Below are 23,182 nucleotides of genomic sequence, written 5' to 3'. Positions count from 1 at the left end.
GATAGCTCCAAAGCGATGAGGTGAAGGGATCATGGGAACCACCACAACTAGTCAAGGAACGGGTATTGCCAGAGATATGGGAGTGCCCAAGGTTTCCGGAGTTGCCACTACCAAAAATGGAATACTGAGTGTGGCGAATGAGAGCGTGGGCAAATACAAAATTCCCAATGTTGTCACGCCAAACCAGGTTATTCACTACTAGGTTATTATTTTGCCATATCAAAATAATAAGGTTTATTTGCATCAAATGGTACAAGAGCGAGATTACATGGACAACATCCGTATAATAATTAATTACGTAAAATATCAAATTCCATATAATAATTAATCACATAAAATATTAGCTCTATATTTTACACTTACACGAATTGACAGATTTTCTAGAAAGCATACTAGTGCACACATAAATAATTAATCGCTATGACTTGTAGTTAGATTAAGTGAGATTCTAAATCATGGAATCATTATAGAAAGAGTTACAAGATGTCATTGCACATATGACTTTCTGCACACATGAGATTAGTAAGATAACTCGATATAAGTATTGTCAAATGCGACAAGATTGTGTCCCTTAAAAAGTGAAACTCTATTTTAAAGGATCTGTAAGTCATCTCGTTAAGTTTTTGGCACAATATATTTCTTTAAGAAATTTCACTTATGTTGGGTAAGATAGTCCAAACCGGAAATTCATGCCTTGCTTAACATGTTGTAAGAGATGTACTCAACACTTCTTTATGGGGAGAAGAATCCTCATTAGAATGTAAGGTTACCTCGGGATAAGGTCTACCTTGGCTATGGAAGCTGTGAATTGCACGATGATGTGATTGTCATTGCATCATTTGATATACATTCAAAATGACTGTTTGTGTTTGCTAGAATCTAGATCTCTGATTCAAAATATTAATAAACATGATAAAAGGAAGGATCGCACTAGGTTAACCCCAAGCTAGCTACGAGACCCTACTCCAAGGGGGTCATGGTTATCGCTTCGTGCGGCTTAAACTGGCTCTGTTATAGCGAAAGGTCTGTCCATAGGGATACTCTCAGGAAGTAGGAAATGTGGGTGCCAGGGGGGGCTCTGGCCGTAAATCTTGCATCGTTCCTAGAATCTGGCGAGCCCCTTCGTAACCTAGGATGGGATCCTAGAACCCTAAATACTAATTACATGGGTGGAATCTTGGTGGGCAAAATATCCTCGTGGAATTCTGTGTATCTTCCACAGGATTGAAAAGATGAAAATTGTAATAAGCTTCTAATATAATAAATGTTTTTATTTTATTCAAGGATTGTTTAAATTGTATGCGTATGTATGAGATAAATTACGTGAATGAACATGTGATTTAATGGACTAATTAAAGAAGCTGGTTGTATATGTTCCAATAAATGTGATGTAGGTAATTAAAAAACTAAAGATGATTCTGTCATCAAAGGAAAGCGGGTGGGTGTAACCCCCGAAGGGTCCGTCCAACGGTAGGGTGGCCCCAGTTAGTTGGGAGCTTTTCTAAATCGGCAATAGAATTAGGAAGACAATAAATGTTGACCAACTAGTCATTAGGTAGAACCGACTTGCATTGTTTTACGGGGTCAGAATGGGATTTTGCCTTATGGGCAAGAGGGTTGACATACCGCACTCCCCTCCGTCTCCCATTGTCTTTGAACCAAGTGCAATGGTAAGTCCGCTTCAGATCGAGTACTCTTGTAGAAGTGGAAACTCGAAATTACTGACACTAGCTGACTGCTAGAAGACCCGCCTGATTTTAGGAACTTAGAAATGCAAGTTGATCCTAGTGGGTTCGATTGGAACTCTTCAATTGTGATGTAGACTCCGTGGGATCTAAGTGACAAACCCCATGATGTTCCTAGGGAACTTTGGGCGGTGTCATTTGAAAAACGTACTGATAGACTACAAAAAAGTGCGCCTTGGAATGAGCATGGCGAACACCTCACTATTTGTATCAAAGCATACATTAGTATAGAATACAATGTAAGCTTAAGAAATAATTTGAGTATCAAACTCTAATATTAACGCTATATTGATTTTGTAAAGTTTAACTTGGGAATTATTGAGAAATTTTCAAAATTTTTCGCCCACAATAATTCCCAACCAAGCCAAGAGAAAAGGAGTCTTTTGAAGTAAGTCAAACCTCTGGGAATTTGATGGGAAAGGCAAGAATGTGGAAGTCAATTAAAATATTTGGATCGAATCCATGGAAGATTATTTTACTGCTGCTGGAACTATCCCAACCAACAAGCCATGATAGCTAAGCTAACCAATAATTCCCAACCAACGAATGGAATACACAGGTTGAAGGTTATGGGAAGACGCAGTTGAAACTCGGATATGGCTTCTCCAGTGTCCCTGAGCAAACTCAGTCTAACGTCAAAGGGTGCCGGCCCTGAGTAGCTTTACGAGCCTTAACCAGACTGTACTCTCGATGACCTCAAACACAAGCTTGATGCCCTTTCTACCAAAATTCAAGAAGAATGGCAATGTCGAGTGCATCAGTCCTGTATCAGAACGACACTCGCCTTCTCCTCATGACTTCTGTCATCACGAGGTGTGCTGGACATGGAGTTTTGGGGACACATTCCAATTCATCAAGCTCTTGCAATCATTGAGCATGATAGGAGCTCTCGACTGATGCAGACGAGATCAAGGCACGCTGCTGGGACTTTACTTCAGTCACATACAAACTCAGTCAGAGAAAGAGAGAGAGAGAGATTCCATGGCATTACAATGGGTGATGCTGGGTGTTGTCGCGACTGCTGAAGTTCTGCTAGCTCTGTTACTCACTGTTCCATATCCTCCTCCCCTCAGACACCGCGTGGTCGACCTGGTCGCCTCTCTCCTCAACCCCGGCATCGGCATCGTCCTTTTGCCGCCTTCCAGCTCCTAGATATCTATTGGAAAAATGAGAATTGGTAGTATAAAAGTATAGACAGATGCCATGGAGTTTACAATACTTTATTTGATGCCGTCATAGTGCCCCATAACCCTCCAGGGAGAGCCTCAAATCCACCTATTTGTCTCTCGCAATCCACCTTCCTTGTCTCTCGCAAGCCATGATAGTTTTCTCCTCCACAGTCATTTTAACAGCACCTATCCTTAATGGCTAAACACAAGAGAAAATATCAAGTTACGGAGACCATTCAAGAAGATATCAGAGAATATATCAATGATCAAAATAATAATAATGAAGCCCTCAATCATGACCAACAAGATGATGATGTAAGCATTGGTAATGCCCATAGTGCACAATTGGGTAATGATGGAAATCCTTTGACTCACAATCTTTTTGAAGAGCACATGCTTTTAAGAGAGATGCATATGTTGAATCTTGGGATGCATGATCAATATGAGCAACTTTCCAAATCCTTGGGGAAGATTGAGAATACATCAAACAAAGTAGATGAAGAACTTCAGCAGAGCTGGTCAAGTTCATGAAAAGTGGATTTGAGGATGTAGTAGCAGCTATCAAGGATTTGAAGACTCAACCCACATCTTCTACACCAAATGAACCCACTATTCATATAGAAAATACTTCAGTTCAGCCATCCAATATGAAAAGAAAGGGAATTGATCAGCCTATTATGTCAACCTTTGAGAAAGGAGAGCCATCTACAACGAGGAGTACTCATTACCAGCCCACCAATATCATCAAAGCACCATGCTTGTCCTCAATTCAATCCAAGATGTGAAGCTACTTATGAAGAAGAGGAGGATATAAGAAGAGAGGAGAATGAGGAGTTTCATGGAAATGACCCCTTCTACAAATATTTTCCCTCTCAATCTACCATCAAGAAAAAAGAATTGGAGTTTCATGATAATAGTGGAAGATTTGATGAAAGAAGATCATTTCATGATATCACCAACAAAGATTATGGGAAAGGCAAGAATTGGAGTTTCATGATTATGGGCAAGAGGGTTGACATACCGCACTCCCCTCCGTCTCCCATTGTCTTTGAACCAAGTGCAATGGTAAGTCCGCTTCAGATCGAGTACTCTTGTAGAAGTGGAAACTCGAAATTACTGACACTAGCTGACTGCTAGAAGACCCGCCTGATTTTAGGAACTTAGAAATGCAAGTTGATCCTAGTGGGTTCGATTGGAACTCTTCAATTGTGATGTAGACTCCGTGGGATCTAAGTGACAAACCCCATGATGTTCCTAGGGAACTTTGGGCGGTGTCATTTGAAAAACGTACTGATAGACTACAAAAAAGTGCGCCTTGGAATGAGCATGGCGAACACCTCACTATTTGTATCAAAGCATACATTAGTATAGAATACAATGTAAGCTTAAGAAATAATTTGAGTATCAAACTCTAATATTAACGCTATATTGATTTTGTAAAGTTTAACTTGGGAATTATTGAGAAATTTTCAAAATTTTTCGCCCACAATAATTCCCAACCAAGCCAAGAGAAAAGGAGTCTTTTGAAGTAAGTCAAACCTCTGGGAATTTGATGGGAAAGGCAAGAATGTGGAAGTCAATTAAAATATTTGGATCGAATCCATGGAAGATTATTTTACTGCTGCTGGAACTATCCCAACCAACAAGCCATGATTGCGAGAGACAAGGAAGGTGGATTGCGAGAGACAAATAGGTGGATTTGAGGCTCTCCCTGGAGGGTTATGGGGCACTATGACGGCATCAAATAAAGTATTGTAAACTCCATGGCATCTGTCTATACTTTTATACTACCAATTCTCATTTTTCCAATAGATATCTAGGAGCTGGAAGGCGGCAAAAGGACGATGCCGATGCCGGGGTTGAGGAGAGAGGCGACCAGGTCGACCACGCGGTGTCTGAGGGGAGGAGGATATGGAACAGTGAGTAACAGAGCTAGCAGAACTTCAGCAGTCGCGACAACACCCAGCATCACATGCCATGGAATCTCTCTCTCTCTCTTTCTCTGACTGAGTTTGTATGTGACTGAAGTAAAGTCCCAGCAGCGTGCCTTGATCTCGTCTGCATCAGTCGAGAGCTCCTATCATGCTCAATGATTGCAAGAGCTTGATGAATTGGAATGTGTCCCCAAAACTCCATGTCCAGCACACCTCGTGATGACAGAAGTCATGAGGAGAAGGCGAGTGTCGTTCTGATACAGGACTGATGCGCTCGACATTGCCATTCTTCTTGAATTTTGGTAGAAAGGGCATCAAGCTTGTGTTTGAGGTCATCGAGAGTACAGTCTGGTTAAGGCTCGTAAAGCTACTCAGGGCCGGCACCCTTTGACGTTAGACTGAGTTTGCTCAGGGACACTGGAGAAGCCATATCCGAGTTTCAACTGCGTCTTCCCATAACCTTCAACCTGTGTATTCCATTCGTTGGTTGACAGACGCACCAGTCAGAATTAGTCTCCCCCTCTCCTCTGCTTTCGTCCTCCACTTCCCTTTTTTAGCTGAGTGAAAAAAAACTCCTCTTTGACAAGAATAGCTTGACAAAAAAAAGCCCAACAAATTTAATTACATCCATCTTTGTAAGTAAGGGTCAATGCCTTGAGACGCTCTTGTTTGCTAGTTTCATTTTTCTGTCACAAAAAAATCTTCACCATTCCCATTAGCAAGGGCCTATCCTTTGGCTCAGACCTGGTTTATTGATGACTGAAGAAGCTGCTGAGCCTGAGTTTCCGCACCCTTTTAGAATGATATCACTAATATGTACCTTTACTCGCTCAAGCAGCTTTTGAGAGACTTCCTTCAACTCTATTTCATGGGAACTATTGAACTTAGATGATCGGCTTCCACAAAGCTTCCTTTGATTCCACGATTTCCTGCACTTTTCTTAGAGATCATCATTGAAATTATCAGCTTGATAATGTCCTTTGGCATCAGTTTTTCATATTTTTCTGTCACACCATACAAACTGAAACACACATAAACACAAACACACAAGTGGAGTATGTACATTGGATGCTGGTACTGAAAGGACGGATTATCTTAATGCATCAATCACACACAATGAATCACATGCGAAAAGATAACACAAATGCACAACAAAAATGGAGGTGTTTATAGCTCGGATGCACAGCAGCACGACACCGTAACTATCCAATCTTTCAAATACTTTTCCAAGTTTTTCACAATGTTCTAATCTTGTACTATGAACACAAATATCATCAATGAAGTCTCTAACAAACTTTCCTAGGTAAGGTGCTAGCACTCTATTTATCCTCCCTTGATACCATGCTAGTCCATTACTAAGTCCAAAAGGTAAAACTCTATAGCAAAAACAACCCCATGGTGTTATGAAAGTCGTTTTCTTTTGATTTTCTAGAGCAATGGGTAATTGAAAATATCCAGAATATCCATCACAAACACTATACCTTTCAAAACCTGCAATTGAATCTAAGATTTCTTCTACGAATGGAAGCGGATGATGATCCCTTTTTGTGACGGCATTTAGAGGCTTATAATTAACACAAATTCTCCAACCTCCTATTTTCTTTGATGCTATAACTATTGTGCTTACCCATTCTGAATCTTCTACAAGATAAATAAACCCGGCCTGCAACAATTCATCTACTTCTTCTTTCAAAACTAATATTTGTTTTGAAGTTAGGGGTTTTAACTTTTGACATACTGGCTTGGCATCTTCTTTTAGTTCTATTTTTAGCCCTTCTCCTTTCATTCCTCTGATTTCTAAGTATGAGGTTGCAAAAAGGTTGGGATATTTATTTATAAGCGAATGATATTGTTTTCTTTCTCCATCTGTCAAATCTTGACTTAACATTTTTTCCAGAAACTCTCTTTTTTTTGTTGAAACTTGTGGTAATTCCATTAATTTTTCTAATCCTCTAATTTTCCTTCTTCATCATCTTTAAGAAACCCATCCTTTTGTTTTAACATTTATGTTTTGGACTTTTTTTGAATATTCTTCTTTTGAAGTTGATTCTTCATCTTTTAACAGGAACAAGAGTCCTTTTTCTTTAGAAGGAAGATTTAAATTAGGACTTTTTTTGTTTCTTGATACCCTTGTAACTATTGATGGTTCTATATGGGTTATTGACCTCATTCTATTTTCTAAAGATATTTCCTTCTTCTTTTTATTATTTTTTTCAATTATTATAGATGAAATTTCTGGATCAAAATCACTTTCTAAACTTCCCTCAGTTTCATCTTCTTCTTCCGTACTATCACTTTCCTCTTCTTCTTCCTCGCTAGTATCCTCATTCACTAATTCCTTTCTCGAGGCCATATCAAACTTCTTTACTACTCCTCTACGGTCATAAATTGTTAAGGTTCCTTTCCCCCAATCTTGTATTGCTCCTACTTTCCTAAGCCAGGGTCTACCCAGAATAAGCGGGAATGCTCCTAACACTACTGGCATAACATGACAAGTAATTTTCATAGCAACTCCATAAACCTTGATTTCAAGATTTTGAATTATTCCTATGCATTTCACTTTAGCATGATTTGCAAGCCTACTTTGAAAACCGGATCCTGCCACTATTCAGAGTCCAAACTGTTCTACACATGCTTGGGTAATCACATTGACTTGTGCTCCTCTATCTATGTATGCCTCTCCTATATTTTGGTTTTTGTACCAAGCATCTACTACAGGACAAATATCCGGTAACTCCTCTACACTTAAAACTCTTACAATACCTTTTTTCCTTTCTCTCCCTTTCGGATTTACTAATTTCTTCCATTGTCCTCTCATTCTAGGGCACAACTCCATCAACTAAGCAAAAGATATATCAGCTTTCCTACCCATCATATATTTCTTTAGATCATAGTCACTTTCTCCTTCTCCCAAAGGAATATCAGTAGTATGATAATGTTTTCTAGCTACTCTTGTTCTATTTTCTTCTTTTCTCTCTTTCTTTTCTCCTATCTTTGTTTTTCTCCCTCTTTCCTCACCAGCCTTACTAGTTTCAGGTTCATCTCTCTCAGGATCTCTTCTTCTTTTAATTGCAGGCATAACATCAACAGTTTTATTTTCTTCTTCTTTTTATTTTCTAAAAGAATATAATTTGTGGCACTTTTTCCTTTCTCTTCCTCATTTAACTTAGATTCTTGAGAAGTAGAATAATTTTTTATTTCTATCCCAAAATCATTCTGTCTGCTAGGCAAATTTTGAGGTAAAGGATACATATCCCCCCTTGCCCTAGGTGGATATGGACAGTTTGTACTTATATGACCTATCTCTCCACATGAATAACAAGTTAGCATTGATCTACGAAAATATCCTCTACCATTTCCTCCTCTTCCCCCTCTCAAATTTTCTTGATTTGGTTGTCCTATTAGTCCTCCATTACCTCTTCCTAAGGGTCGACCTCTCAACGCTCCTAGCCTCATGTTTTGCATTTGTCCAGATAATTGATCTTCAACTTCTGGTGCTAGTTGAGCATTTTGTCTAGCTAAAACTTGATAATTTTGTTCCTCCCTTTGCCAAGTTTGGTCTCTATTATCTATAGATGTTCTAAACGACTCTATTTTTTTAATTTTCTCAATTTTTCTCTCTTTTTCTATAGCAATCATTACAGCTTCATCAAAAGTACTAGAGTCTTTGATTTCCAATTTTGTCCTCACCTCTCCTTGTAAATTTTCAATGAAATTTTTAATTTTTAACATTTTCGGGGCTCTCTCTCCTGGCCTAAAGATACATTCCAATGATCCCAAAGTCTAGCATACTCTATGGCAAAAAATTCTATGGTCTGGTCTTCTTTCTTTTGGCATGTTTCTATTTTTCTCCAAAGATCATGGGAAGTCTCAGTTTCTTTAAAACGGTCAAGAAACGCCTGTTTGGTTGCTTCATATTCCATAGGAACTAGAGGATTTCTTAGTCTAAGGGTCTTTTCATAATCTTCAAACCAATTACGACCTTCATCTAACAATTGAACTTTTAGAATTTGGAGTTTCAGAGTTGGGTCATTTATTCGCTAGATAATACATCCAAGCTCTAGTTTTTCGAGGAATCGCTGAGGATCCTCTCCTTTTTTACCATAACATTCAGGAAAAGAACTAGCCGTTTAAAAAATGATTAAAAACAAGAAATCAATCCACAAATCTCAAACAAAGTCAAAATTTCGACACTCCTCAGTGGGGGCACCAAAAAAGAGATGTTACACGAGCGGTGATCGAGAACTAGCCTCACTCACAACCCGATAACGAGATGTAAAGGAGTGCCGGTTAGGGTAATTGACTTTGTCAAATGCACAACACAACTTGGAAAATCTAAATATTCGATGAAACCCACAACCACACAAGACAAATCACAAAGAAAGTATCAAAAATTTTGACAACAACCAAATAAATTATATTCTCATACCTTAATAGCCTCGCTTTGAAGCTTGACTCCACAAAGTCTAACTTCTTCCTTTTCCACAATAGCACGTCCAGAAATTCTCTCACATGCGACCCTCCTCTCACATCTCTCACAAGACACACGAGAGGCATCCAAATTCTTACAGTTAACCTCTTCCTGCAGAAGAGCACTCTCAACATCAGATAATTTCAAGGTAGCAGTAGAGGCACATAATGCAGTGCGGAATACATCCCATGACTCATTAAGAGTACCAAGCAAGAAAAGAGGAGTGACATCCTCTGCAAAAGTGATGTCCTGTGAAGTCAAGTTCTTGAGTATAGCATGGAATTAGCTCAAGTGAGCAAACATAGTCACATTCTCCTTCATGCGCAGATCCATAAGCTGCTTCAGCCAATACATTTGACTCGTTGGACTTTTCTTGTCAGAGATTTTTTATCTTTTCCTACAACTGCCATGCACTCTGTTCTTCCTCAAAGACATTATAGTGAACCTGTTTTGTGAGAGACAATACAATAGTGGACTTGCGTAACTCATCAAGCTCAAGCCATTCCTCATCTGGCATAGTTGCAAGCGGATGCCCGCTTAACCTCAAAGGTTTGATCTGCGATTTCTGCACCAACACCTACTACCAAATCTGGCTCCTACAATAAGAGTAATTTGTACCATCAAGCTTAGTGATGTTGAAAATAGCATGATCAGTGGACAAACTCGCCATAATGCAAGCTGGAAGACTGTAGACAGTTCAAAACTGCTTGCTATTTACTGTAGAAAATGACCAAAAAATCACCAAAATCGAGGAAAAATGGCAAATAAAGTGGAACTAAAGCTGTTGCCCACCAAGTACTAGTGAAAATACATCATTTCAGAGTGTTTCAGCATGAAAAATCCATGTCAGTCTCCATACATATATGCTTGCTGTAATAAATTTCAAATTTCAGTAAAAGAGAGCTAACAGTGCCAAAATCGGATCCCAAAGCAATCAGATACTGCCAAGACCAAAGCCAACATCATGCATGCATAGCATAAGCATATGATGGTTGATAAGCATGAATCCAATACCCAAGTATGCCATACAACATCTGCCAGTGAGTAGACACACCCCCCAGGCAATGGGGCAAAGTGTTCCTGCCACTACCAAAACTTGATACAAGTAGGTGTCAGTTCACAAAGATACGGATCCAAAACTGAGACTTAGCTCATAAGCATACAGTGAACCAAGATATATGATGTATCATCCCAAAAGGTAAGAAGTCCCAAAGTCTCAAGTGTCTGTAACTACTCAATAGCATGTAATGGCTCAATGCATAAAAGTACCACCTGCTCAATGTCCAATAAGCATTCAAGAATGCTCCCACTGGCACAAAAGCCATATGTACGATCTCAAGAGCTCAAGCCAAGGCAAGAGACAGTCCCAATGACATAAGTCCAAGACAATACATCAATAGTACATCTCGAACATGTAGGCGGTAGAGCATCCGTATGTAGCATCCATAAGCATGTAAGACATCAAGTACATCCCAAGATGCAACTCTGGCAAGCCAATAAATAGCTCAAGTAAGCTTTGAGAATCCAAGGTCAAGCCAAGACCGAGCTCCAGTAGCAATAGGCTCCAAACAATGTAACTAGCATGTAGTAATGGCATAGGCTAAGCATGTCAAGACCGGTCAGACATAAGCAACATACATGCCATAAGTACATCCAAGATGGAGCATCCAATTTCTCGGTGACGGGCGCCCGTCACCTACAGTGTGCAGTGGCAGTGACTATAAGTGTAGTAATACATGGGCAGCTAGGCTTTACCCCCAACAGGTTCTGTCCAAGTACAAGCTGTCGACACTTCTGAGGTTCCCTTTCTGATCAATGGCTATCGCCTGAAGAAGTACTTCCCTCCCTGGGGATCATGACAATCACAGTCAACCTAGCCTTTCCCTTTTGGGTGTCGCACTGTCCTTCTCCTCGTGCTCCTGATAGCCCTTATGATCTTTCTTATGAGGCGGTCTTGTTCTGTTAGCCCCTCCTAGACACCTCCCATCTTTACTCAATTCTCCTCTCATCTGATGAGTCCAGCAGTGGTGATGAGGATGGTCCTTACACATGGTATTTCTTCCATTCTCTTTATTAAAGAAAAAAAAAGAAAAAAAAAGGATATATCTGTCATGGGAGAAAATGACTTAGATCCCTGTCATGCCGACCTATTCTTTGAGAAAAGGTGGAAACACCCTTGGGAGTAGGAAATAAAAAAAGAAAAAAAGAAAAAAACAAATAAACTACTATGGGAGAAAAGGAAGCAATTCCCTGTCATAGCAGGCCTCGTTCCAAGAAAAGGTGGTAAACACCCTTGGGCGGGAAGCTAGCTATGGAAAAGGTGGTAACACCCCACAGTTCAGGATAGCTGACTCACTAGCAGAACTTCTTTAGATATAATTTCAAGCCACCTCCCTTGGTGCGTTGTCCCTGAAACTTCATCAGTTCGTCTGACCCTCTTTAGCTAACGATCTTTCATACAAATCATTGAAGTACTAGACATGTTGGATGCCTCACTGGGTATGCCTCATCTTCAACACCCTGATGACAATAATAGACAAGGCAATTTTCATCGACAACCCATTGAGTGATGTGATCTTTCATCCTAACCGGATGGGGATGTGAGTATGGTTTGCCCTCTATATCTATCAGTGAGCGTAAGACAAAGGGTAGGGTGAGTGACTAGCCCTTTCCCTTCAATTCAAATGAGAGGTGTGATGTGTGAATAGAGTGTTGTACGCACGGGTTGGGCTTCTCAATGGGCGAAGCAATATATGTTTATGTGCACTGCACTATAAGGCTCTCTGGCCTTCCTTCTTGCACCGTATGCCGGTATAGGGCGGGATACACAATTACACCAGCAAATATACACAAGGCATAGAACCTTTGCACAAGTGACTGTAAGGCTAACATCAATGAGTTTTAGGAATAGGTTGCCCTCCTATATTCATCAACAGAGCGTGAGTCAGAGGGGGGTTGAGCGTGAGTGGTGTTTCCTCAATCAATTATCGAGAGGTGAGGATTGAGGGACGTTACGACTATTGGAGTCAGGTATGTTCTCGTTTCCCTATGCACCCATGGGATGGGTCTCCACCACCATCATAGGCCATGTCACCCTGTTCTGTACACTGCACGACAAGGCTCCTTGGCCTTCCTTCTCACACTGTACGCCAACACCGAGTGGAACGCACGAATGCACCATCAATTATGCACACTGGCATACTCCCTCCAAATAATTTTTCCCTTGTTCAATTCTAAACTGGGCATGAGTTATAGGATTTCATGCTTATTCATTGAGCGATGGGGGTCATGGGACGAGTGACTGTTCTATCATCCTCTTGAGTGCCCGTGAGCTAAGAGTTCTATTCTTCGTCATCAACACTTGAATCAATGGACTTTACCGACAAAGTTACCTCCCTGGGTGATGTTGCATTGTCCTTGCCATGCTGGACATATTCTGTGATGAGCCCTGGTACCTCCTGTCGATGGCTCCGACCTTCTTGCATCACAATGTCATTTTCTATGTGAATACATTCGTTCCAACCTTATAGCCCTATTTGTCCCTTTAAATGACACACTTTTCCTTTTTACATCCCCTTGTTCCAGCTTACTGTTTTTGCATTATTAATTTTTGAAGCTTTTCCCACACAATTGGATGTATTTCCATGTGAACATGCCCTTATCGCGTTGAAACAATGATATGACATACCAGCCCTATCCTACGTCTTCCCCTAGCCATTTTTCCTTTTTCCCACCTATTATTCCACTGTATGGTTTGTTCGTTACTACTTTTTTAGTTTTCGTGTCTTTTTCATGCGTATTTTTGCCCCTTTTCCATAGAAACCTACCCTAGTCTCCTTGGAATTCAATTTTGACTAGATAGCCTTATCTAGCCACCCTTCTTGCACATTTCTCCTTTTTCCTCCACACTGTTTCGACCTCTAGATTTTTTGTTATTAATTTTTATTGGTGTTTTTTAGCTCCCTTTTATTGTTTTTTCCATGTGAACTCCTCCTAACCCCATCGAAACTGAGTTCTAATGTGACATCCTTGACGTTCATCTGTTTCCTGATATTTTTTCTTTTACTACCCTCCATTCCGATGGACGGATTGTTCGATATTAATTTTCAAATCCCTTTTCTAGTACTATTTTTGGATTTTTTCCATGCAAACGGTGCTTCTCTTGCTCTGCACTATGTTCTAATGTGAGAGGATTGTTGAGACATTTTTTTGCACATTTTTTCTTCTTCACTTACTTCGTTCTGGCTAATGGATTTTTCGATATTAATTCCCGTATGCGTTTTCAGGTTCGATTTTCACATTTTTTGCATGTGAACCTCTCCTCATTCCCCTAGATATGAGTTTCAATGTGCTAGCCCTATGAATCCCCTTCCCTCAGATATTTTTTATTTTTACCCCCTTTCATTTCAGTACTCGAATCTTTTTATATTAATTTTCACGTTTCGTTTCGGGGTGATTTTTTGGTTTTTTCCATGTGCATGGGTTTTATCTTTGTCGGAACTGTGTTTTGACATGATCGGCCTGTTCAGGATGACTTTTCGCACATTTTTCATTTTTCCCTTGCTTCATTTTAGTGAATAGATTTTCCAATATTAATTTTCGTATGCATTTTCGGGCTTGATTTTTGCGTTTTTCTTCCCATGTGAATGCCCTGAATTACTCTCAAACATCATGTTGCATTTTCCACCGTCTTTCTCTCGACTTCTGACACAGTTTTCCTTTTTACACCATTTCGTTCTAGCACCGCACGATTTGGATTTTTTGAAATTTTTCGTCCATTTGCGCATGTAGTGCCTCTCGCATCACGTGTGACCACCTATTTTTCGTGTCCGTTGCATCATCCCGCACCCGTGCCACCGTCCTGGCCCCCATTTCTTCTCGTCTATGCAAATTTTTTACCCCTGCCCTGCACACGCACGCGGGACAGGGGCGGCACCCCATTTTTTCTTTCTTTCTTTCTTTATTTCTTTACTTTAAAACAAAACAGACAAACCCAATTTTAAAAAAAAACAAAAAAACAACAAAAAACAAAAGAAAACAAAAACATTTTGACAAAAAAAACCCAACCACCCGCGTCCCTCCCCTTCTCCCCTCTCTCTCTTTCTTTCTCTCTCTCTCCCTCTCTTTCTCTCTCCCCAACTCCATCTCCTCCTCCCCCTTCCTCTTCTTCCCTCCATCTCCTCTTCTCTTCGTTTCTCCTCTTCCCTCCTCCTTCCCCCCCTCCTTCTCCTCTCCTTCTCTGCTTCTTCTCCACCTTTGCCCCCACCATCTCCCTCCCTCCCAGCCCTTCACCCCCACCACCTCCCCCCTCCTCCCTCCGCGCTGTCGTCGCCACTCGGCACCACACCCGTTGGCCCCTCTGCCGACGCACAACCTGCGCGTGTCCCTGCCGCCTGTCATCCTCTCCTCCGTCGCGCCCATTGGCCTCCTTCCGACGCCCCTCCGCCCGCCACCTGCAAACACCACCCCCCTCCCACCATTCCCCTACGCGCTGTCCCCCTCCCACTACCCCCCCTGTGCCTACCCGTCCCCCTCCCACTATCCCCCCTATGCCTACCCGTCCCCCTCCCTAACACCCATTCACCTAACCCCCCACCCCTAACCTACCCCCCCCCCCCCCCCCCCCCCCAACTAGTCCTAACCCCCCACCCCATTAAACCCAACTCCCAACTAAACCCACCCCCCTACCCTCCCCTTTAAGCCCCCCTTCCCACCACCCCATCCCCCCAAAAAAACACCCTTGTTAGCCCCCTTTCACACACGTTTTTTTTATGCCGCCCAACTTTTCCCATCCGCTATGAGTGTGCATGTTCACGTGGCATCATTCGGGAATCCATCTAGTGTTCGCATGCATGGTTTCGTTCGTGGGCGTCTGCGTGGTTTCTCATACGTGGTCGGTTTGTCGTCGTCTTCGCAGTTGTTCACAAGCAAGGAAGCGCGTCTAGACTTATTCATGCAGTAGTGCATGCCCGTTCGTTCACAAATAGTTATTCACACACAGCCAGTTGTTGGCTTTTCTCTTTTGAGACTCATTTGCATTATGGGATTGATACGTGCGCATTTAGTATCCTTGCACACACACACACACACTTCGGTAATTCTTTTCCCCTTCTCGTTTATTTTTTTCGCTACCCCAAAGTTCACCTATTAATTCCTGAAATGAACCCTAATCACCACCATGGCACGCTCATCCGTGCTCAACACACCTTCTTTTTAATTAAATAAAACTCAACCAATCGTTCACTTTACATGTGCTACGTGTGCTTTAGAGGCACCTTAATTCTAAATAAAATGAACCAGTTGTCACAAAAATGCATGCACTAAAAAAGAAGAGCGCTTCAAACACATTACATTCTTAATTCATGAATCTGCATTTAGAGACCCAGTCTGGGTATCAGAGCCTGGGATTCGTTAAAAGCACCGCTCACTCTAATAATTTGTAATGAATATTTTAAAAATGAACCGTCGTTTTCTTTTATAAGGTTTACAACCTAATAAAATTTAACCCATTTTTAATCATTTATTAAAATGAACCCTTCACTAAAATAATTCCCCTCACTGCACTTTCTTTTTCCCCTTTTTCAATAAACACGCTTCGGGGGATGGACACATGTAGTCTTCAGAATGGTCTTTCTTGTTACTGATGGTCAATGATATTCTAGTTATGTTGTGTGTGGTTATTGATTTGGTTGATTTTATTAATTTGGTTGATTTATACGATTAAGGGTACGGTCTGAATTTATTTTTCAATTTATCTGCTTGATACAGGAATTCAGGGTGCTTGTTTGTCTTGCATAACATGAAGCTTTTGGTCTCATTTGTCTAGAGATCATGTCCAAATTTTTCTAGGATGTGCCTTGCTTGGAGATAGTCAGTCGAGTCTTGTTTTAAAACCCTTGGCTGATATCTTATCTTTGATCTTTTTTGCTGGTTTTGCAAGCATCTCTTTTGTTTGTGAGTTGTGTTGTGTGTTCACTATCTAAATGGCACCTCGTAGGCCTCCTCCTGTTCAGTACGTCCATTAATCAGTAGGGATTATTCTTCCCTAATGACTTTTGAGCCTATTGCGAAAGCTGACCTTGCATCTTTTGTGGCTGCTCCTCTCCCTCTAATTCCCGATGATTTAGGCCTTTGTGATGAGTTTCTTGCGTCAAACAATAAGAAATCGAGCTTGGTGCGTGGTACTTCCATGGTCATGACACCTAGAGGGTTGGGGAAGGCTTTGTCCCTTCCCTACAAAGGGGAACCCTTTGTGGTACTTCCATAGTCATGACACCTAGAGGGTTGGGGAAGGCTTTGTCCCTTCCCTACAAAGGGGAACCCTTTGTCACATCTAGACAGTTATTCTCAAATGAAGAGATCCTCAAGCTGTTACAGAAGTAGACTAAAGAGATCCTCGATGTCAAGAAGGTGATTAACACTTCAAGAGTGTCTTTCTCAATGATCATTGATTCTCTCTGGAAGCTAGTCTGCCAATTTCTCCAGGATAGGTTCATGCTTGCCAAGACACCATCTCCCTACTTGTCCAAGGAGCTCTTCACAGCTTCCAGGATGGTTTTAAGAGGGGTTGACATTGACTAGAGCACTTACCTTCTTACAAAGATGGACCAGCATTTTGTCAAGGTGACTAGAGGGAATGTTACCAATGTAACCTTTGGTTCATATTTGTATGCTTTTCTGACATATTCAAGCCGTAATAAGGGTGTATTACATCTTTCTCCATCTAATCTAGTCCCTCCCCCTCAATCTTCAGAAGATTCATAACCCATTGACATAGAGGATACGAACTCCCCTCCTCCATAGGTCATTTAGCAAAAGCGCTTGAATCGAGTAGCAAAGACAATTTCAACAGTCATTCCTTCAATGTCAGTTCCTGCTACCTCTACAAGTGGACTCCATGCCTACCTCACATGCAACAACTTATTCAGAGCACATCGAGAGGGTTCTTTGGATATATCAGTTCCTTCGCTGAACCACTTAGTGGCAGGGGATGCCATCCCTTTCCTTTGTAAAGTCATCCAGAGTTCTATTGAACTCTCAGTGATAGCTTGTGCTCAATAGTTATATTCTTCTTTCTATGAAGAATTGAGGCAATCCAAAGATCAGATGAATAAGGCAACCACAGAGCTAGCCTCTAACAAAGACACTCTTTCTGATCTGTTTAAGCAGATGGAGCAGCAAACCAAAATGATTGAGACCCATAGAGAATAAATATCTTCTTTGAAAAATCAATTAGCAAAAGCTCAATCAGAGGTCACCACGGTTACTGACAAGAAAGAGAAAATGTCCAAAGAAGCTCAAGAGTTCAAGACTCTTCTGGATACTAAACTGTCAAACTTGCAAACTTCTCACAATATAGTAGAACCCAAGTCTCCCAGATTAAATAGTTGAAGGACCAACTAGCGCAGTCATGATCCATTCCCCCAAATCCCAATGACCCCATGAATCCTTCTATGTTGGCTGCTCTTCAACGGAATGCCGCTTTATGTCCTTTATTTCGGGCCAAGGTTGAGAGATTGCAATCTAGAATGGATATCCTATGGACTACTTTTGAGCAGTTTATGGAGTTTATTCCTCCCACCCACTCTTTCTTTGTTCATTATCAACAACAAAAGTTGTTATTTTATGTTAACCTTTCAACCATGGATTTATCTCCTCCAGAGGATGGCTAGAGTGGAACCTGGTCTATGGATCTGTTGTCTGAAGTGGTCAAGATGGTGTTTGAGGATTCAGTAATCCCAGATTCAATGTTGATGTCCTATATGTACCTCAGAGGTGACTTGTTAATTCCAGATGATGAAGACCTCTCTTGGTATGTTGGAGATGTAGTCTTGCAAGCAGTAATCTATGTACACCAGTTGGAGCTTAAGACTGATGAAATAGTTCAAAAGTATTTTTCTAGAGTAGTTAACTATCCAGAGGATGCTTGGCATCCTATGCTGGATTTTGTGATCTTAAATCAAAAGCATTTAAGGCTTTGTCTCATGTGCAAAATGTCAAGCAACTGAGGGTGGATCTATTATCCCATCTTTCCAAGAAACCTCCTTTTGATCCTTTATTTTTTGAGGCCTATGCTAGACGTTCTGCCTTAGGACCATCAGTTCCATCCTTGACCTACTCTCAACACATGGCCCATAGGTATGACGCTTATCTGTTTCTTTTCTAGAATACCCCACATGTCATTTTACCCCTTCTATTTCAACCTAAGGATGCACCCCATATTCCTATTTTTACGCAATGTCCTTTCATCATTGATCGGGTATTTTCTCCCCTTCTTCCATGTCCTCCCCCATCTTCTTATTTCCTATCCACGTTCCCACCACATTTCCTTACTCCCTTCCTTTCTGATACTGCTAAATTGCAGGATTCTCCTACCTTATCTTATTCTTCTTTTTATGATTTCACTTATCCCTCTCTTCATCCTTTATCCCTTATTCCATTCATGTCTCTTTCATATTTTATTCAAACTCCCCCTTAGTTGGTTACATAATATGAAGGCTTTGATCTGACAATCTTGAGAAGAAGAAGCTGGAGTATTGGAGATTCTTTGATGGGACCCCAAATTAACTTGCATGTGATTCCAGGAGAATGGAAGACTACAAATCAATCCTTTCACAACTATTTACATTTTGCTCAGCTTCATTCTCAATCTTTGGATCCATCAGTGAGACTGACTGCCCATTTTTCATGGTATCTAGCCTTTATGCACCGTCACTCTCATGGTGATCAAAAGCAAGTGCCAAAAATATGTTTGGATGTCAATATAGATGTGGATACCCATCAGCTAGATGTGCTTATTTTCATGCTTTGTGCTTGCCAAGCAGATTTGTTATCATACTAGAGAGAATGTGTTGTTTACAATTCTTGCAAAATCCTCCAAAAATCTTTATGGATGAATCTTTATCCCTAGAGTGGTTTAAAAATCATCAATCCTTAAAAAGGGATAATCTTCATTGATCAGTTATCCTTTGTAACTTTGATGCTTGATCAGAAATACATCTATCTATCTTTTTCCTTCCAAAGAGGCGCCATTCAGATATTGTTTGTGTAAGTTGTGTGCGTTGTGGTATGTGTATATTGTTTATCTTTGTTTAATGGAGCTGAAGTTGAAGACTGGATTCATGAAGAAAATATTGGATTAAAAGCTAGCAGAAGATGATGCTACTTTAAAGAAAACTCTTATATCCTTTATGAGTTTGTGTTGCTATCAATTTTTTTAAAACATATAGGACATAATATCCAAAAGTATTCTTTCCTTTCGTTGTAGTATTATTAGATATATAGGTTACTTGTTGGGGGTCATGATTGGATGATTTTATGAAGTGTTGTTGAAGAAAAAAGATCACATTGAGCTCTTTACTGAACTTATATTCTTCTTTTCCTTAAGTCGCAATGATGCTTCCTATTTTAAGTGTGGGGATATGTTGAGAGTGGAAAAAGATTGAACTTTTAACTAATTTTTGTTGTTTTTGGTGGACTGAATGATTGATTTGGTATGATTTTTGATTGATTTTAGAATGATTTGGATAGGTTTGGATTAATTTTGATAGCTCATTATATTTTTTTTGTGAAGATATATTGATGTGATAGGTTTTGATGATGTTCTGATAGCTTCTGTATGATCTTGTTGAGCTTCTATTTTCTTCTGTGTTTTTCTCTATTTTGTTTGAGTAAGTGAGGTTGGGATAATAAATGATGAATTTTGAGGTTGTATGATAGCTTATTGAGTGATTTATGATGGGTTTATTTGGTTTTAGTTGAGCTGAATGTTTGCTGTTTAGTTGTTGTTAAACCTCTGTAGACCTTCTATAGAGCTTCTATAAATCCTCTGTATGCTTCTATAAGTGTTTTGTAATATGAGGGTGTACTTTGTGAAAGTTTTCTAACTTTTGGAAAGGATGAATCTAAGTTCAAAAGAGCTAAAAAAAAATGGAAGAAGTGGTTGTTGCAGACTGAAGAGAAGACTGAAGTGAAGTGACAGTGATGAGCTATGAAGAGTCATTGTAGTGGCTCTAGTGCCCTTTCATACCTCCCATGCCTCTTGGAAGGGCTATCCATGACCAAGAGAGGGTTATTGAGAGTGATTATTGAGTATTGTAGTGAGGAGATGATCTACTATTGATTGAGAGAGAAAGAGAGAGTTAGAGATAGCCAATTTCTATCAAAACAATGTATCTATCTACGAGAGATTGAGAGAGAGAACTATGAAGACAATGAAGATGAATACTATGTGATATTATTTCCATTCAAAAGTGGTGTATTCTTTTTTGTTCTTGCTAGTTTTGATGGATTCTATGAAGATGTTGAAGAATATATTTGATTCTATCAAATCCATGGGAGATATCTACTATGATGTTACTTGAAGATTTCTTCTTTTCCTTGTTGCGGTTCTTTAATAAATGAAACAAAAGCTTGTTGATGTTACAAGATAGATTTTCTTGCACCAGGAACCCCTTTTCCTTGGTGTCTCTCTTGGGGCTCCAATATTCCAAAACCCACCTTCAACACAAGATATGGTCATTTCGAATTCATTGTGATGTCATTTGGGTTGACAAATGCTCCAACTACCTTCAACAGGTTAATGCAGGGCATTTTCTAACCTCATCTTGATGATTTTGTTCTTGTATTCTTTTATGACATCCTAACTTATTCTAAGGAGGAAGAAGATCATGAACCACATCTTCAAATTGTCCTAGAGACAATGAGAACACACAAGTTGTATGCCAAGAAGAAGAAGTGTGCCTTCTTCAAAAGGAAGATTGAATACTTGGAATTCATAGTGTCTGCTAAAGGTATATCAGTAGATCTTGCCAAGGTCAAAGATGTTTAAGATTTGCCACCCCCAACCACTATCAAGGGAGTGATAAGTTTTCTAGGTCTGATAGGATGGTATAGGGTATTCATCAGAAACTATGCCCAAATTGCAGCACCTCTTATAGACCTACTCAAAAAGCAAGTTGCCATTATCTGGACACCAATTGAACAGTCTACCTTTGAGAAACTAAAGGATAGTTTGATAACTGCTCCTATCTTAAGGCTACCTGCCTTAAGTAAGGAATTTGAAGTTGTCAAAGATGCTAGCTCTCTTGCATTGGGATGCATACTAATGCAGGAAGTTCATCATGTAGCTTACTCTTCAAGAAAGTTGAAAGCCCATGAAAAGAGATATGCTACCCATGGCCTAGAGTTGTTAGCAGTGATTCATGCTCTCAAATTATGAAGACATTACTTACTTGGAAATAAGTTTTCCTTTGTCATGGTTCATGAAAGCCTTAAGTGGATTTTTACTCAACCTGATCTTAATATGAGGCAACGACGGTGGATCGAAATTCTGTAGGAGTATGACTTTGAAATCAAGTTCAAACCTGGTAAAGAAAATGTAGTAGCAGATGCCCTTAGTCATAAAGCCTTCCTTAATGCTATTATCGCTGAAGAACCATCTAGGGTAGAAACTCTAGCTACAATGGTATCAATGCCAACTAATCCTATCATCAAGTTTACTAAGAATGAAGCAAATAAGGACCCAAAACAGTTGTTTTGGGAAGTTCAGAATAAGGAACAAGATCCCAAACTCAAGACCAAGTATCAAGAATTCTCTACAGATGAAGACAAAGGACTTGTTTATTTCAGAATGAGACTATGCATTCCTTCAAGTTAATCTCTCAAGCGAAGGATACTTTGGGAGCACATGATTCTCCCTTTTCAGGACACTCAGGATATGCAAAACTCTTAATGGTATCACGAAAAGCTATTACTAGCAAAAACTCAAGGGTGATGTACTTAAGTATATCAATGAATGTCTAAATTGCCAAAGGGTAAAATTTGAACATGTGAAGTTACTAGGAAAACTCCTGCCACTTGACATTCCCCAGATGAAATGGGAGTTTATTAGCATGGGCTTTGTATTTGGGTTACCTTCTGTATACAAGGAGGATATAACTCACAATAATGGTAATTGTAGACATGCTAACAAAGGCTGTTCATCTTCCAACAAAAACCAATTAAAAAGCTTCAGATATTGCAAAAAATTTTGTAAAAGAGATTTTCAGATTACATGGGTTACCTAAAAGAATAATCAGTGATCGTGATTCACTTTTCATATCACATTTTTGGAAGAGTTTATTTGAAGCCATTGGGACCCAACTTTGTTTTGACACTACTTATCATCCACAAACTAATGGGCAGATATAATGAGTTAATCAAGTAATTGAGGATATTCTGCACGCATATTGTAGCAAGGAACCTAAAAGGTGGATTCCGTATCTATCCTTACTGAAATTTGCTCATAATGCCTCCTATCATCGAAGTATTCATATGACTCCATTTCAGGCACTATATGGTCAAGATTGTCGTATGCCACTTAATTTTTCAGATCCTACTCTAAGGGTAGAAGCTTTGAGAAAAATGTTAGAAGAAATGGATGATCAAATCAAGATTATTAGACAGGATATTCAAGCTGCCAAGGATGATAAAAGGCACATGCTAATCTAAAAAGGCAAGAATGAATCTTCAAAGAGGAGACATAGTCTTCAACCGTGTCCATCCAAAGAAGAAATCTTTATCTTTAGGAGAATTTAAGAAGATAAGTCCAAGATATTGTGGACCTTATAAGGTTCTCAAGTGCTTAGGAACAAGCACTTACAAGACACAACTCCCTGAGAATATAAAAATCCAAAATGTATTTCATGTTAGCTTATTGAAAGCATACATAGCTAACCCTAACCATATCCTTGATTATCAACAAGTTGTAATACCTAACCAAGGAGTCCTTGAGCTACAAGCTGAAAGAGTAATTGATGTAAGGGAGAGAAATTTGAGGAGTAGAACCCTTAGAGAATACCTTGTCTAGTGAAAGGATTATCT

This window comes from Lygodium microphyllum, chromosome 7 (genome assembly GCF_053477565.2).
Source record: "Lygodium microphyllum isolate KBCC chromosome 7, Lygodium_microphyllum_v1.1.10, whole genome shotgun sequence".
Taxonomy (NCBI): Eukaryota; Viridiplantae; Streptophyta; class Polypodiopsida; order Schizaeales; family Lygodiaceae; genus Lygodium; species Lygodium microphyllum.
The sequence above is the reverse complement of the archived record's forward strand: the minus strand, read 5'-3'. Positions refer to the sequence as shown.